The 14,299-nt window shown below is 44.8% G+C and overlaps 3 non-coding genes across 3 annotated transcripts; all 3 read right to left on the minus strand.

The window, feature by feature from the left end:
• Positions 1-2,582: 2,582 nt before the first annotated feature.
• trnai-aau (transfer RNA isoleucine (anticodon AAU)) lies at positions 2,583-2,656 on the minus strand. Its single transcript has one exon. It is a non-coding gene; the product is annotated as a tRNA-Ile (tRNA).
• A 9,057-nt stretch (positions 2,657-11,713) lies between these two features.
• Positions 11,714-11,787, minus strand: trnai-aau (transfer RNA isoleucine (anticodon AAU)). The gene has a single exon. It is a non-coding gene; the product is annotated as a tRNA-Ile (tRNA).
• A 2,209-nt stretch (positions 11,788-13,996) lies between these two features.
• On the minus strand, positions 13,997-14,070 carry trnai-aau (transfer RNA isoleucine (anticodon AAU)). The gene has a single exon. It is a non-coding gene; the product is annotated as a tRNA-Ile (tRNA).
• Between the last annotated feature and the right edge of the window lie 229 nt (positions 14,071-14,299).

Raw genomic sequence — 14,299 nt, forward strand, 5'->3', positions numbered from 1 at the left:
ACAACATCCAGCAGTCATCATGGGTACGGCGATCAAGTCGTGCGTCTAGCCCTGTCAAATGTTTTATTGCGCAGGTGAGGCTTCCTGTTTCGTGGTTTGGTGGAGCACGTTGTTTGGAGAAATAGCAACGCAGCTGAGATCCGGCATGGGACCAGCGGGTTGATGTTCCATGACAGCGATGGTCGCCTTTCGAATGAGCACACATCTCAACCGACCATGTGACAAGTTCTTGCAGACGGTGAAAGTAAAAGCCACGGCGAACACTGACACAGCCCTGCTAACGACGGAAGCGCCTCTCGTGGTCAGTGCGGGGATTGAACCCAAGACCTCGGCGTTATTAGCACCACGCTCTAACCAGCTGAGCTAACCGACCAACACAGCGCAGGCAGCGAAAGTAAATGCCTATATTGCCGGTGCTCACAACCACGGCGGCTGTTCATTTTCTGCTTCATGTCGATCGCACGATAGTCTGAAGTATTTCCTTTCGTTGCAAAGCTTTTCAACGAAAAAAAAGCATTTACTTTTCCGAACGCGCATACTCGACTTAACCATTTGCTCTGATATTCAAAATGAAGCACAATGTCCGGACGCGTGCAATTTCAATCGCAATGCCACCAGCTCAGCTGCAGCTTGTCATGTTGAAAAATATCGTCTGTCGAAACGTCCCTTCAACGATCGCTCACTGTTCTTCTGGATACTCACAGACTTTTGGAGTCAGCGTTATGTGCTGCTGATAAACTGCTACGAACCTTATGCCAAATGCATTTGAATTGAAATCTAACAGTGGGATTTTTTCTGCTCCCGAACGACGCAGTTGCTTTGGTGTCAGCAACAGCTCAGACGCCAATTGCACGTTTTGCTCAATCACTCATGTTGCTAATTCAATCTTCGTTTGACAGCATATTTAGAAAGTTATCACGCCTTCCTGCAGCGGTCGTCAGTGACAGATCAGATGCTAAGATGATTGCTTCAGACAGCATGCTACATCCTCCATTTGAAAATGGAAAAGGTGCAAACGGTTGCAGGCTGAACACACACTCACTATATTGCCTGGCGTGTCAGAGGCTGGGAGCGGAGCTTATGGAGGCTTTTCAATCATGAGGGGCATGAATCGGGTAAATAGACAAGTTTCTTTCGCTCAGGTGTGGCAGTGCAGAACTAGAGGGTATAAATCAGGTGTGGGAGTACGAGAATTGGAAAGGCAGTGATGGGCAATGGCTGCACGCAGAGGGTGGTGCGTTTCTGGAACAAGTTGCCAGACGAGCTGGTGATGGATGGTAAAATTCCAATACTTTTAAGGAATCTGGACGTGTATTTGAATAGGCAGGGTTTAGAGAGACATGGGTCAAATGCATGCAATCGCGGCTGGATCAATTGAAGATATCTGTTCGGAATGGACGAGTTCGACCGAAGACTGTGTTTTCAGTGCTGTCCATATCTAATGAGCTCTATGATAGTGCAGGTGAAATGATAAAAAAGATAAATAAAATCAATGAAGTAAAATTGTCTCAAGTTGTTGAATTCAAACAACTTCAGGTAATTTTATTTCAATTATTTTATTTATCTTTTTTATTTGTGTTTTTTTCATTGTTCTGTAACTCTTATTTCTTGATTGTCTCTCTTTCTCTCGCTCCCCACTCTCTCAATATCTTTTTCCTTTCCTCTTCCCACTTTGCCACCCTTCTCCCCTGTTTTCCATTTTGTCTCTGCTTCACCCATCCCCCACATATTTTGTCACATAGCACTGGCTACAGCCTGCGTCATTCACGGCTCCTAATCTCCCTTAGATCTCTCCATGCACTCTCATTATCACCTTTGCATCTGGAGCCCTGACTCACCATCTCTCAGCCTGGTGTAAACAGCTCCCTAATTCTCCCCCTTTTTTATCTTTAACAAAGGATCAGTTCGACTCGAAACGTCAGCTCTTTTCTCTCCTTGCAGATGGTGCCAGACGTGCTGAGACTTTCCAGCATTTTCTCTTTTGGTTTCAGATTCCAGCATCCGCAGTAATTTTATTTTATTAATGGCTCTATGATATTGCTGGTGTCATGATAACTCCAGCTTCTATGCATGAGAGGTGAGCAAGCGAATGAATTCCTTTTGGAAGTCGCGTGACAAGTATTAACAGAGATCAAGGAAAATAACATGAACGAATCTTTGATTTGAATTGAAGCCTGAACTCTGGTTCTGCTCCGAGACTGTGCCAGGTCTGATTAATACTGCATATATTTCATGATTTGCATTTGTTTGTGAAAACAATTGAGACTGATTGATTTGCTGCAGACAACATCCAGCAGTCATCATGGGTACGGCGATCAAGTCGTGCGTCTAGCCCTGTCAAATGTTTTATTGCGCAGGTGAGGCTTCCTGTTTCGTGGTTTGGTGGAGCACGTTGTTTGGAAAAATAGCAACGCAGCTGAGATCCGGCATGGGACCAGCGGGTTGATGTTACATGACTGCGATGGTCGCCTTTCGAATGAGCACACATCTCAACCGACCATGTGACAAGTTCTTGCAGACGGTGAAAGTAAAAGCCACGGCGAACACTGACACAGCCCTGCTAACGACGGAAGCGCCTCTCGTGGTCAGTGCGGGGATTGAACCCACGACCTTGGCGTTATTAGCACCACGCTCTAACCAGCTGAGCTAACCGACCAACACAGCACAGGCACCGAAAGTAAATGCCTATATTGCCGGTGCTCACAACCACGGCGGCTGTTCATTTTCTGCTTCATGTCGATCGCACGATAGTCTGAAGTATTTCCTTTCGTTGCAAAGCTTTTCAACGAAAAAAAAGCATTTACTTTTCCGAACGCGCATACTCGACTTAACCATTTGCTCTGATATTCAAAATGAAGCACAATGTCCGGACGCGTGCAATTTCAATCGCAATGCCACCAGCTCAGCTGCAGCTTGTCATGTTGAAAAATATCGTCTGTCGAAACGTCCCTTCAACGATCGCTCACTGTTCTTCTGGATACTCACAGACTTTTGGAGTCAGCGTTATGTGCTGCTGATAAACTGCTACGAACCTTATGCCAAATGCATTTGAATTGAAATCTAACAGTGGGATTTTTTCTGCTCCCGAACGACGCAGTTGCTTTGGTGTCAGCAACAGCTCAGACGCCAATTGCACGTTTTGCTCAATCACTCATGTTGCTAATTCAATCTTCGTTTGACAGCATATTTAGAAAGTTATCACGCCTTCCTGCAGCGGTCGTCAGTGACAGATCAGATGCTAAGATGATTGCTTCAGACAGCATGCTACATCCTCCATTTGAAAATGGAAAAGGTACAAACGGTTGCAGGCTGAACACACACTCACTATATTGCCTGGCGTGTCAGAGGCTGGGAGCGGAGCTTATGGAGGCTTTTCAATCATGAGGGGCATGAATCGGGTAAATAGACAAGTTTCTTTCGCTCAGGTGTGGCAGTGCAGAACTAGAGGGGAGAAATCAGGTGTGGGAGTACGAGAATTGGAAAGGCAGTGATGGGCAATGGCTGCGCGCAGAGGGTGGTGCGTTTCTGGAACAAGTTGCCAGACGAGCTGGTGATGGATGGTAAAATTCCAATACTTTTAAGGAATCTGGACGTGTATTTGAATAGGCAGGGTTTAGAGAGACATGGGTCAAATGCATGCAATCGCGGCTGGATCAATTGAAGATATCTGTTCGGAATGGACGAGTTCGACCGAAGACTGTGTTTTCAGTGCTGTCCATATCTAATGAGCTCTATGATAGTGCAGGTGAAATGATAAAAAAGATAAATAAAATCAATGAAGTAAAATTGTCTCAAGTTGTTGAATTCAAACAACTTCAGGTAATTTTATTTCAATTATTTTATTTATCTTTTTTATTTGTGTTTTTTTCATTGTTCTGTAACTCTTATTTCTTGATTGTCTCTCTTTCTCTCGCTCCCCACTCTCTCAATATCTTTTTCCTTTCCTCTTCCCACTTTGCTACCCTTCTCCCCTGTTTTCCATTTTGTCTCTGCTTCACCCATCCCCCACATATTTTGTCACATAGCACTGGCTACAGTCTGCGTCATTCACGGCTCCTAATCTCCCTTAGATCTCTCCATGCACTCTCCTTATCACCTTTGCATCTGGAGCCCTGACTCACCATCTCTCAGCCTGGTGTAAACAGCTCCCTAATTCTCCCCCTTTTTTATCTTTAACAAAGGATCAGTTCGAATCGAAACGTCAGCTCTTTTCTCTCCTTGCAGATGGTGCCAGACGTGCTGAGACTTTCCAGCATTTTCTCTTTTGTTTCAGATTCCAGCATCCGCAGTAATTTTATTTTAGTAATGGCTCTATGATATTGCTGGTGTCATGATAACTCCAGCTTCTATGCATGAGAGGTGAGCAAGCGAATGAATTCCTTTTGGAAGTCGCGTGACAAGTATTAACAGAGATCAAGGAAAATAACATGAACGAATCTTTGATTAGAATTGAAGCCTGAACTCTGGTTCTGCTCCGAGACTGTGCCAGGTCTGATTAATACTGCATATATTTCATGATTTGCATTTGTTTGTGAAAACAATTGAGACTGATTGATTTGCTGCAGACAACATCCAGCAGTCATCATGGGTACGGCGATCAAGTCGTGCGTCTAGCCCTGTCAAATGTTTTATTGCGCAGGTGAGGCTTCCTGTTTCGTGGTTTGGTGGAGCACGTTGTTTGGAAAAATAGCAACGCAGCTGAGATCCGGCATGGGACCAGCGGGTTGATGTTCCATGACAGCGATGGTCGCCTTTCGAATGAGCACACATCTCAACCGACCATGTGACAAGTTCTTGCAGACGGTGAAAGTAAAAGCCACGGCGAACACTGACACAGCCCTGCTAACGACGGAAGCGCCTCTCGTGGTCAGTGCGGGGATTGAACCCAAGACCTTGGCGTTATTAGCACCACGCTCCAACCAGCTGAGCTAACCGACCAACACAGCACAGGCGGCGAAAGTAAATGCCTATATTGCCGGTGCTCACAACCACGGCGGCTGTTCATTTTCTGCTTCATGTCGATCGCACGATAGTCTGAAGTATTTCCTTTCGTTGCAAAGCTTTTCAACGAAAAAAAAGCATTTACTTTTCCGAACGCGCATACTCGACTTAACCATTTGCTCTGATATTCAAAATGAAGCACAATGTCCGGACGCGTGCAATTTCAATCGCAATGCCACCAGCTCAGCTGCAGCTTGTCATGTTGAAAAATATCGTCTGTCGAAACGTCCCATCAACGATCGCTCACTGTTCTTCTGGATACTCACAGACTTTTGGAGTCAGCGTTATGTGCTGCTGATAAACTGCTACGAACCTTATGCCAAATGCATTTGAATTGAAATCTAACAGTGGGATTTTTTCTGCTCCCGAACGACGCAGTTGCTTTGGTGTCAGCAACAGCTCAGACGCCAATTGCACGTTTTGCTCAATCACTCATGTTGCTAATTCAATCTTCGTTTGACAGCATATTTAGAAAGTTATCACGCCTTCCTGCAGCGGTCGTCAGTGACAGATCAGATGCTAAGATGATTGCTTCAGACAGCATGCTACATCCTCCATTTGAAAATGGAAAAGGTGCAAACGGTTGCAGGCTGAACACACACTCACTATATTGCCTGGCGTGTCAGAGGCTGGGAGCGGAGCTTATGGAGGCTTTTCAATCATGAGGGGCATGAATCGGGTAAATAGACAAGTTTCTTTCGCTCAGGTGTGGCAGTGCAGAACTAGAGGGTATAAATCAGGTGTGGGAGTACGAGAATTGGAAAGGCAGTGATGGGCAATGGCTGCGCGCAGAGGGTGGTGCGTTTCTGGAACAAATTGCCAGACGAGCTGGTGATGGATGGTAAAATTCCAATACTTTTAAGGAATCTGGACGTGTATTTGAATAGGCAGGGTTTAGAGAGACATGGGTCAAATGCATGCAATCGCGGCTGGATCAATTGAAGATATCTGTTCGGAATGGACGAGTTCGACCGAAGACTGTGTTTTCAGTGCTGTCCATATCTAATGAGCTCTATGATAGTGCAGGTGAAATGATAAAAAAGATAAATAAAATCAATGAAGTAAAATTGTCTCAAGTTGTTGAATTCAAACAACTTCAGGTAATTTTATTTCAATTATTTTATTTATCTTTTTTATTTGTGTTTTTTTCATTGTTCTGTAACTCTTATTTCTTGATTGTCTCTCTTTCTCTCGCTCCCCACTCTCTCAATATCTTTTTCCTTTCCTCTTCCCACTTTGCTACCCTTCTCCCCTGTTTTCCATTTTGTCTCTGCTTCACCCATCCCCCACATATTTTGTCACATAGCACTGGCTACAGCCTGCGTCATTCACGGCTCCTAATCTCCCTTAGATCTCTCCATGCACTCTCATTATCACCTTTGCATCTGGAGCCCTGACTCACCATCTCTCAGCCTGGTGTAAACAGCTCCCTAATTCTCCCCCTTTTTTATCTTTAACAAAGGATCAGTTCGACTCGAAACGTCAGCTCTTTTCTCTCCTTGCAGATGGTGCCAGACGTGCTGAGACTTTCCAGCATTTTCTCTTTTGGTTTCAGATTCCAGCATCCGCAGTAATTTTATTTTATTAATGGCTCTATGATATTGCTGGTGTCATAATAACTCCAGCTTCTATGCATGAGAGGTGAGCAAGCGAATGAATTCCTTTTGGAAGTCGCGTGACAAGTATTAACAGAGATCAAGGAAAATAACATGAACGAATCTTTGATTTGAATTGAAGCCTGAACTCTGGTTCTGCTCCGAGACTGTGCCAGGTCTGCTTAATACTGCATATATTTCATGATTTGCATTTGTTTGTGAAAACAATTGAGACTGATTGATTTGCTGCAGACAACATCCAGCAGTCATCATGGGTACGGCGATCAAGTCGTGCGTCTAGCCCTGTCAAATGTTTTATTGCGCAGGTGAGGCTTCCTGTTTCGTGGTTTGGTGGAGCACGTTGTTTGGAAAAATAGCAACGCAGCTGAGATCCGGCATGGGACCAGCGGGTTGATGTTCCATGACAGCGATGGTCGCCTTTCGAATGAGCACACATCTCAACCGACCATGTGACAAGTTCTTGCAGACGGTGAAAGTAAAAGCCACGGCGAACACTGACACAGCCCTGCTAACGACGGAAGCGCCTCTCGTGGTCAGTGCGGGGATTGAACACAAGACCTCGGCGTTATTAGCACCACGCTCTAACCAGCTGAGCTAACCGACCAACACAGCACAGGCAGCGAAAGTAAATGCCTATATTGCCGGTGCTCACAACCACGGCGGCTGTTCATTTTCTGCTTCATGTCGATCGCACGATAGTCTGAAGTATTTCCTTTCGTTGCAAAGCTTTTCAACGAAAAAAAAGCATTTACTTTTCCGAACGCGCATACTCGACTTAACCATTTGCTCTGATATTCAAAATGAAGCACAATGTCCGGACGCGTGCAATTTCAATCGCAATGCCACCAGCTCAGCTGCAGCTTGTCATGTTGAAAAATATCGTCTGTCGAAACGTCCCTTCAACGATCGCTCACTGTTCTTCTGGATACTCACAGACTTTTGGAGTCAGCGTTATGTGCTGCTGATAAACTGCTACGAACCTTATGCCAAATGCATTTGAATTGAAATCTAACAGTGGGATTTTTTCTGCTCCCGAACGACGCAGTTGCTTTGGTGTCAGCAACAGCTCAGACGCCAATTGCACGTTTTGCTCAATCACTCATGTTGCTAATTCAATCTTCGTTTGACAGCATATTTAGAAAGTTATCACGCCTTCCTGCAGCGGTCGTCAGTGACAGATCAGATGCTAAGATGATTGCTTCAGACAGCATGCTACATCCTCCATTTGAAAATGGAAAAGGTGCAAACGGTTGCAGGCTGAACACACACTCACTATATTGCCTGGCGTGTCAGAGGCTGGGAGCGGAGCTTATGGAGGCTTTTCAATCATGAGGGGCATGAATCGGGTAAATAGACAAGTTTCTTTCGCTCAGGTGTGGCAGTGCAGAACTAGAGGGTATAAATCAGGTGTGGGAGTACGAGAATTGGAAAGGCAGTGATGGGCAATGGCTGCGCGCAGAGGGTGGTGCGTTTCTGGAACAAGTTGCCAGACGAGCTGGTGATGGATGGTAAAATTCCAATACTTTTAAGGAATCTGGACGTGTATTTGAATAGGCAGGGTTTAGAGAGACATGGGTCAAATGCATGCAATCGCGGCTGGATCAATTGAAGATATCTGTTCGGAATGGACGAGTTCGACCGAAGACTGTGTTTTCAGTGCTGTCCATATCTAATGAGCTCTATGATAGTGCAGGTGAAATGATAAAAAAGATAAATAAAATCAATGAAGTAAAATTGTCTCAAGTTGTTGAATTCAAACAACTTCAGGTAATTTTATTTCAATTATTTTATTTATCTTTTTTATTTGTGTTTTTTTCATTGTTCTGTAACTCTTATTTCTTGATTGTCTCTCTTTCTCTCGCTCCCCACTCTCTCAATATATTTTTCCTTTCCTCTTCCCACTTTGCCACCCTTCTCCCCTGTTTTCCATTTTGTCTCTGCTTCACCCATCCCCCACATATTTTGTCACATAGCACTGGCTACAGCCTGCGTCATTCACGGCTCCTAATCTCCCTTAGATCTCTCCATGCACTCTCATTATCACCTTTGCATCTGGAGCCCTGACTCACCATCTCTCAGCCTGGTGTAAACAGCTCCCTAATTCTCCCCCTTTTTTATCTTTAACAAAGGATCAGTTCGACTCGAAACGTCAGCTCTTTTCTCTCCTTGCAGATGGTGCCAGACGTGCTGAGACTTTCCAGCATTTTCTCTTTTGGTTTCAGATTCCAGCATCCGCAGTAATTTTATTTTATTAATGGCTCTATGATATTGCTGGTGTCATGATAACTCCAGCTTCTATGCATGAGAGGTGAGCAAGCGAATGAATTCCTTTTGGAAGTCGCGTGACAAGTATTAACAGAGATCAAGGAAAATAACATGAACGAATCTTTGATTTGAATTGAAGCCTGAACTCTGGTTCTGCTCCGAGACTGTGCCAGGTCTGATTAATACTGCATATATTTCATGATTTGCATTTGTTTGTGAAAACAATTGAGACTGATTGATTTGCTGCAGACAACATCCAGCAGTCATCATGGGTACGGCGATCAAGTCGTGCGTCTAGCCCTGTCAAATGTTTTATTGCGCAGGTGAGGCTTCCTGTTTCGTGGTTTGGTGGAGCACGTTGTTTGGAAAAATAGCAACGCAGCTGAGATCCGGCATGGGACCAGCGGGTTGATGTTCCATGACAGCGATGGTCGCCTTTCGAATGAGCACACATCTCAACCGACCATGTGACAAGTTCTTGCAGACGGTGAAAGTAAAAGCCACGGCGAACACTGACACAGCCCTGCTAACGACGGAAGCGCCTCTCGTGGTCAGTGCGGGGATTGAACACAAGACCTCGGCGTTATTAGCACCACGCTCTAACCAGCTGAGCTAACCGACCAACACAGCACAGGCACCGAAAGTAAATGCCTATATTGCCGGTGCTCACAACCACGGCGGCTGTTCATTTTCTGCTTCATGTCGATCGCACGATAGTCTGAAGTATTTCCTTTCGTTGCAAAGCTTTTCAACGAAAAAAAAGCATTTACTTTTCCGAACGCGCATACTCGACTTAACCATTTGCTCTGATATTCAAAATGAAGCACAATGTCCGGACGCGTGCAATTTCAATCGCAATGCCACCAGCTCAGCTGCAGCTTGTCATGTTGAAAAATATCGTCTGTCGAAACGTCCCTTCAACGATCGCTCACTGTTCTTCTGGATACTCACAGACTTTTGGAGTCAGCGTTATGTGCTGCTGATAAACTGCTACGAACCTTATGCCAAATGCATTTGAATTGAAATCTAACAGTGGGATTTTTTCTGCTCCCGAACGACGCAGTTGCTTTGGTGTCAGCAACAGCTCAGACGCCAATTGCACGTTTTGCTCAATCACTCATGTTGCTAATTCAATCTTCGTTTGACAGCATATTTAGAAAGTTATCACGCCTTCCTGCAGCGGTCGTCAGTGACAGATCAGATGCTAAGATGATTGCTTCAGACAGCATGCTACATCCTCCATTTGAAAATGGAAAAGGTGCAAACGGTTGCAGGCTGAACACACACTCACTATATTGCCTGGCGTGTCAGAGGCTGGGAGCGGAGCTTATGGAGGCTTTTCAATCATGAGGGGCATGAATCGGGTAAATAGACAAGTTTCTTTCGCTCAGGTGTGGCAGTGCAGAACTAGAGGGTATAAATCAGGTGTGGGAGTACGAGAATTGGAAAGGCAGTGATGGGCAATGGCTGCGCGCAGAGGGTGGTGCGTTTCTGGAACAAGTTGCCAGACGAGCTGGTGATGGATGGTAAAATTCCAATACTTTTAAGGAATCTGGACGTGTATTTGAATAGGCAGGGTTTAGAGAGACATGGGTCAAATGCATGCAATCGCGGCTGGATCAATTGAAGATATCTGTTCGGAATGGACGAGTTCGACCGAAGACTGTGTTTTCAGTGCTGTCCATATCTAATGAGCTCTATGATAGTGCAGGTGAAATGATAAAAAAGATAAATAAAATCAATGAAGTAAAATTGTCTCAAGTTGTTGAATTCAAACAACTTCAGGTAATTTTATTTCAATTATTTTATTTATCTTTTTTATTTGTGTTTTTTTCATTGTTCTGTAACTCTTATTTCTTGATTGTCTCTCTTTCTCTCGCTCCCCACTCTCTCAATATATTTTTCCTTTCCTCTTCCCACTTTGCCACCCTTCTCCCCTGTTTTCCATTTTGTCTCTGCTTCACCCATCCCCCACATATTTTGTCACATAGCACTGGCTACAGCCTGCGTCATTCACGGCTCCTAATCTCCCTTAGATCTCTCCATGCACTCTCATTATCACCTTTGCATCTGGAGCCCTGACTCACCATCTCTCAGCCTGGTGTAAACAGCTCCCTAATTCTCCCCCTTTTTTATCTTTAACAAAGGATCAGTTCGACTCGAAACGTCAGCTCTTTTCTCTCCTTGCAGATGGTGCCAGACGTGCTGAGACTTTCCAGCATTTTCTCTTTTGGTTTCAGATTCCAGCATCCGCAGTAATTTTATTTTATTAATGGCTCTATGATATTGCTGGTGTCATGATAACTCCAGCTTCTATGCATGAGAGGTGAGCAAGCGAATGAATTCCTTTTGGAAGTCGCGTGACAAGTATTAACAGAGATCAAGGAAAATAACATGAACGAATCTTTGATTTGAATTGAAGCCTGAACTCTGGTTCTGCTCCGAGACTGTGCCAGGTCTGATTAATACTGCATATATTTCATGATTTGCATTTGTTTGTGAAAACAATTGAGACTGATTGATTTGCTGCAGACAACATCCAGCAGTCATCATGGGTACGGCGATCAAGTCGTGCGTCTAGCCCTGTCAAATGTTTTATTGCGCAGGTGAGGCTTCCTGTTTCGTGGTTTGGTGGAGCACGTTGTTTGGAAAAATAGCAACGCAGCTGAGATCCGGCATGGGACCAGCGGGTTGATGTTACATGACTGCGATGGTCGCCTTTCGAATGAGCACACATCTCAACCGACCATGTGACAAGTTCTTGCAGACGGTGAAAGTAAAAGCCACGGCGAACACTGACACAGCCCTGCTAACGACGGAAGCGCCTCTCGTGGTCAGTGCGGGGATTGAACCCACGACCTTGGCGTTATTAGCACCACGCTCTAACCAGCTGAGCTAACCGACCAACACAGCACAGGCACCGAAAGTAAATGCCTATATTGCCGGTGCTCACAACCACGGCGGCTGTTCATTTTCTGCTTCATGTCGATCGCACGATAGTCTGAAGTATTTCCTTTCGTTGCAAAGCTTTTCAACGAAAAAAAAGCATTTACTTTTCCGAACGCGCATACTCGACTTAACCATTTGCTCTGATATTCAAAATGAAGCACAATGTCCGGACGCGTGCAATTTCAATCGCAATGCCACCAGCTCAGCTGCAGCTTGTCATGTTGAAAAATATCGTCTGTCGAAACGTCCCATCAACGATCGCTCACTGTTCTTCTGGATACTCACAGACTTTTGGAGTCAGCGTTATGTGCTGCTGATAAACTGCTACGAACCTTATGCCAAATGCATTTGAATTGAAATCTAACAGTGGGATTTTTTCTGCTCCCGAACGACGCAGTTGCTTTGGTGTCAGCAACAGCTCAGACGCCAATTGCACGTTTTGCTCAATCACTCATGTTGCTAATTCAATCTTCGTTTGACAGCATATTTAGAAAGTTATCACGCCTTCCTGCAGCGGTCGTCAGTGACAGATCAGATGCTAAGATGATTGCTTCAGACAGCATGCTACATCCTCCATTTGAAAATGGAAAAGGTGCAAACGGTTGCAGGCTGAACACACACTCACTATATTGCCTGGCGTGTCAGAGGCTGGGAGCGGAGCTTATGGAGGCTTTTCAATCATGAGGGGCATGAATCGGGTAAATAGACAAGTTTCTTTCGCTCAGGTGTGGCAGTGCAGAACTAGAGGGTATAAATCAGGTGTGGGAGTACGAGAATTGGAAAGGCAGTGATGGGCAATGGCTGCGCGCAGAGGGTGGTGCGTTTCTGGAACAAGTTGCCAGACGAGCTGGTGATGGATGGTAAAATTCCAATACTTTTAAGGAATCTGGACGTGTATTTGAATAGGCAGGGTTTAGAGAGACATGGGTCAAATGCATGCAATCGCGGCTGGATCAATTGAAGATATCTGTTCGGAATGGACGAGTTCGACCGAAGACTGTGTTTTCAGTGCTGTCCATATCTAATGAGCTCTATGATAGTGCAGGTGAAATGATAAAAAAGATAAATAAAATCAATGAAGTAAAATTGTCTCAAGTTGTTGAATTCAAACAACTTCAGGTAATTTTATTTCAATTATTTTATTTATCTTTTTTATTTGTGTTTTTTTCATTGTTCTGTAACTCTTATTTCTTGATTGTCTCTCTTTCTCTCGCTCCCCACTCTCTCAATATATTTTTCCTTTCCTCTTCCCACTTTGCCACCCTTCTCCCCTGTTTTCCATTTTGTCTCTGCTTCACCCATCCCCCACATATTTTGTCACATAGCACTGGCTACAGCCTGCGTCATTCACGGCTCCTAATCTCCCTTAGATCTCTCCATGCACTCTCATTATCACCTTTGCATCTGGAGCCCTGACTCACCATCTCTCAGCCTGGTGTAAACAGCTCCCTAATTCTCCCCCTTTTTTATCTTTAACAAAGGATCAGTTCGACTCGAAACGTCAGCTCTTTTCTCTCCTTGCAGATGGTGCCAGACGTGCTGAGACTTTCCAGCATTTTCTCTTTTGGTTTCAGATTCCAGCATCCGCAGTAATTTTATTTTATTAATGGCTCTATGATATTGCTGGTGTCATGATAACTCCAGCTTCTATGCATGAGAGGTGAGCAAGCGAATGAATTCCTTTTGGAAGTCGCGTGACAAGTATTAACAGAGATCAAGGAAAATAACATGAACGAATCTTTGATTTGAATTGAAGCCTGAACTCTGGTTCTGCTCCGAGACTGTGCCAGGTCTGATTAATACTGCATATATTTCATGATTTGCATTTGTTTGTGAAAACAATTGAGACTGATTGATTTGCTGCAGACAACATCCAGCAGTCATCATGGGTACGGCGATCAAGTCGTGCGTCTAGCCCTGTCAAATGTTTTATTGCGCAGGTGAGGCTTCCTGTTTCGTGGTTTGGTGGAGCACGTTGTTTGGAAAAATAGCAACGCAGCTGAGATCCGGCATGGGACCAGCGGGTTGATGTTACATGACTGCGATGGTCGCCTTTCGAATGAGCACACATCTCAACCGACCATGTGACAAGTTCTTGCAGACGGTGAAAGTAAAAGCCACGGCGAACACTGACACAGCCCTGCTAACGACGGAAGCGCCTCTCGTGGTCAGTGCGGGGATTGAACCCACGACCTTGGCGTTATTAGCACCACGCTCTAACCAGCTGAGCTAACCGACCAACACAGCACAGGCACCGAAAGTAAATGCCTATATTGCCGGTGCTCACAACCACGGCGGCTGTTCATTTTCTGCTTCATGTCGATCGCACGATAGTCTGAAGTATTTCCTTTCGTTGCAAAGCTTTTCAACGAAAAAAAAGCATTTACTTTTCCGAACGCGCATACTCGACTTAACCATTTGCTCTGATATTCAAAATGAAGCACAATGTCCGGACGCGTGCAATTTCA

Source organism: Chiloscyllium plagiosum, unplaced genomic scaffold, assembly GCF_037043375.1.
Source record: "Chiloscyllium plagiosum isolate Xiang-an unplaced genomic scaffold, Cpla_swu_hap1 HiC_scaffold_45, whole genome shotgun sequence".
NCBI lineage: Eukaryota > Metazoa > Chordata > Chondrichthyes > Orectolobiformes > Hemiscylliidae > Chiloscyllium > Chiloscyllium plagiosum.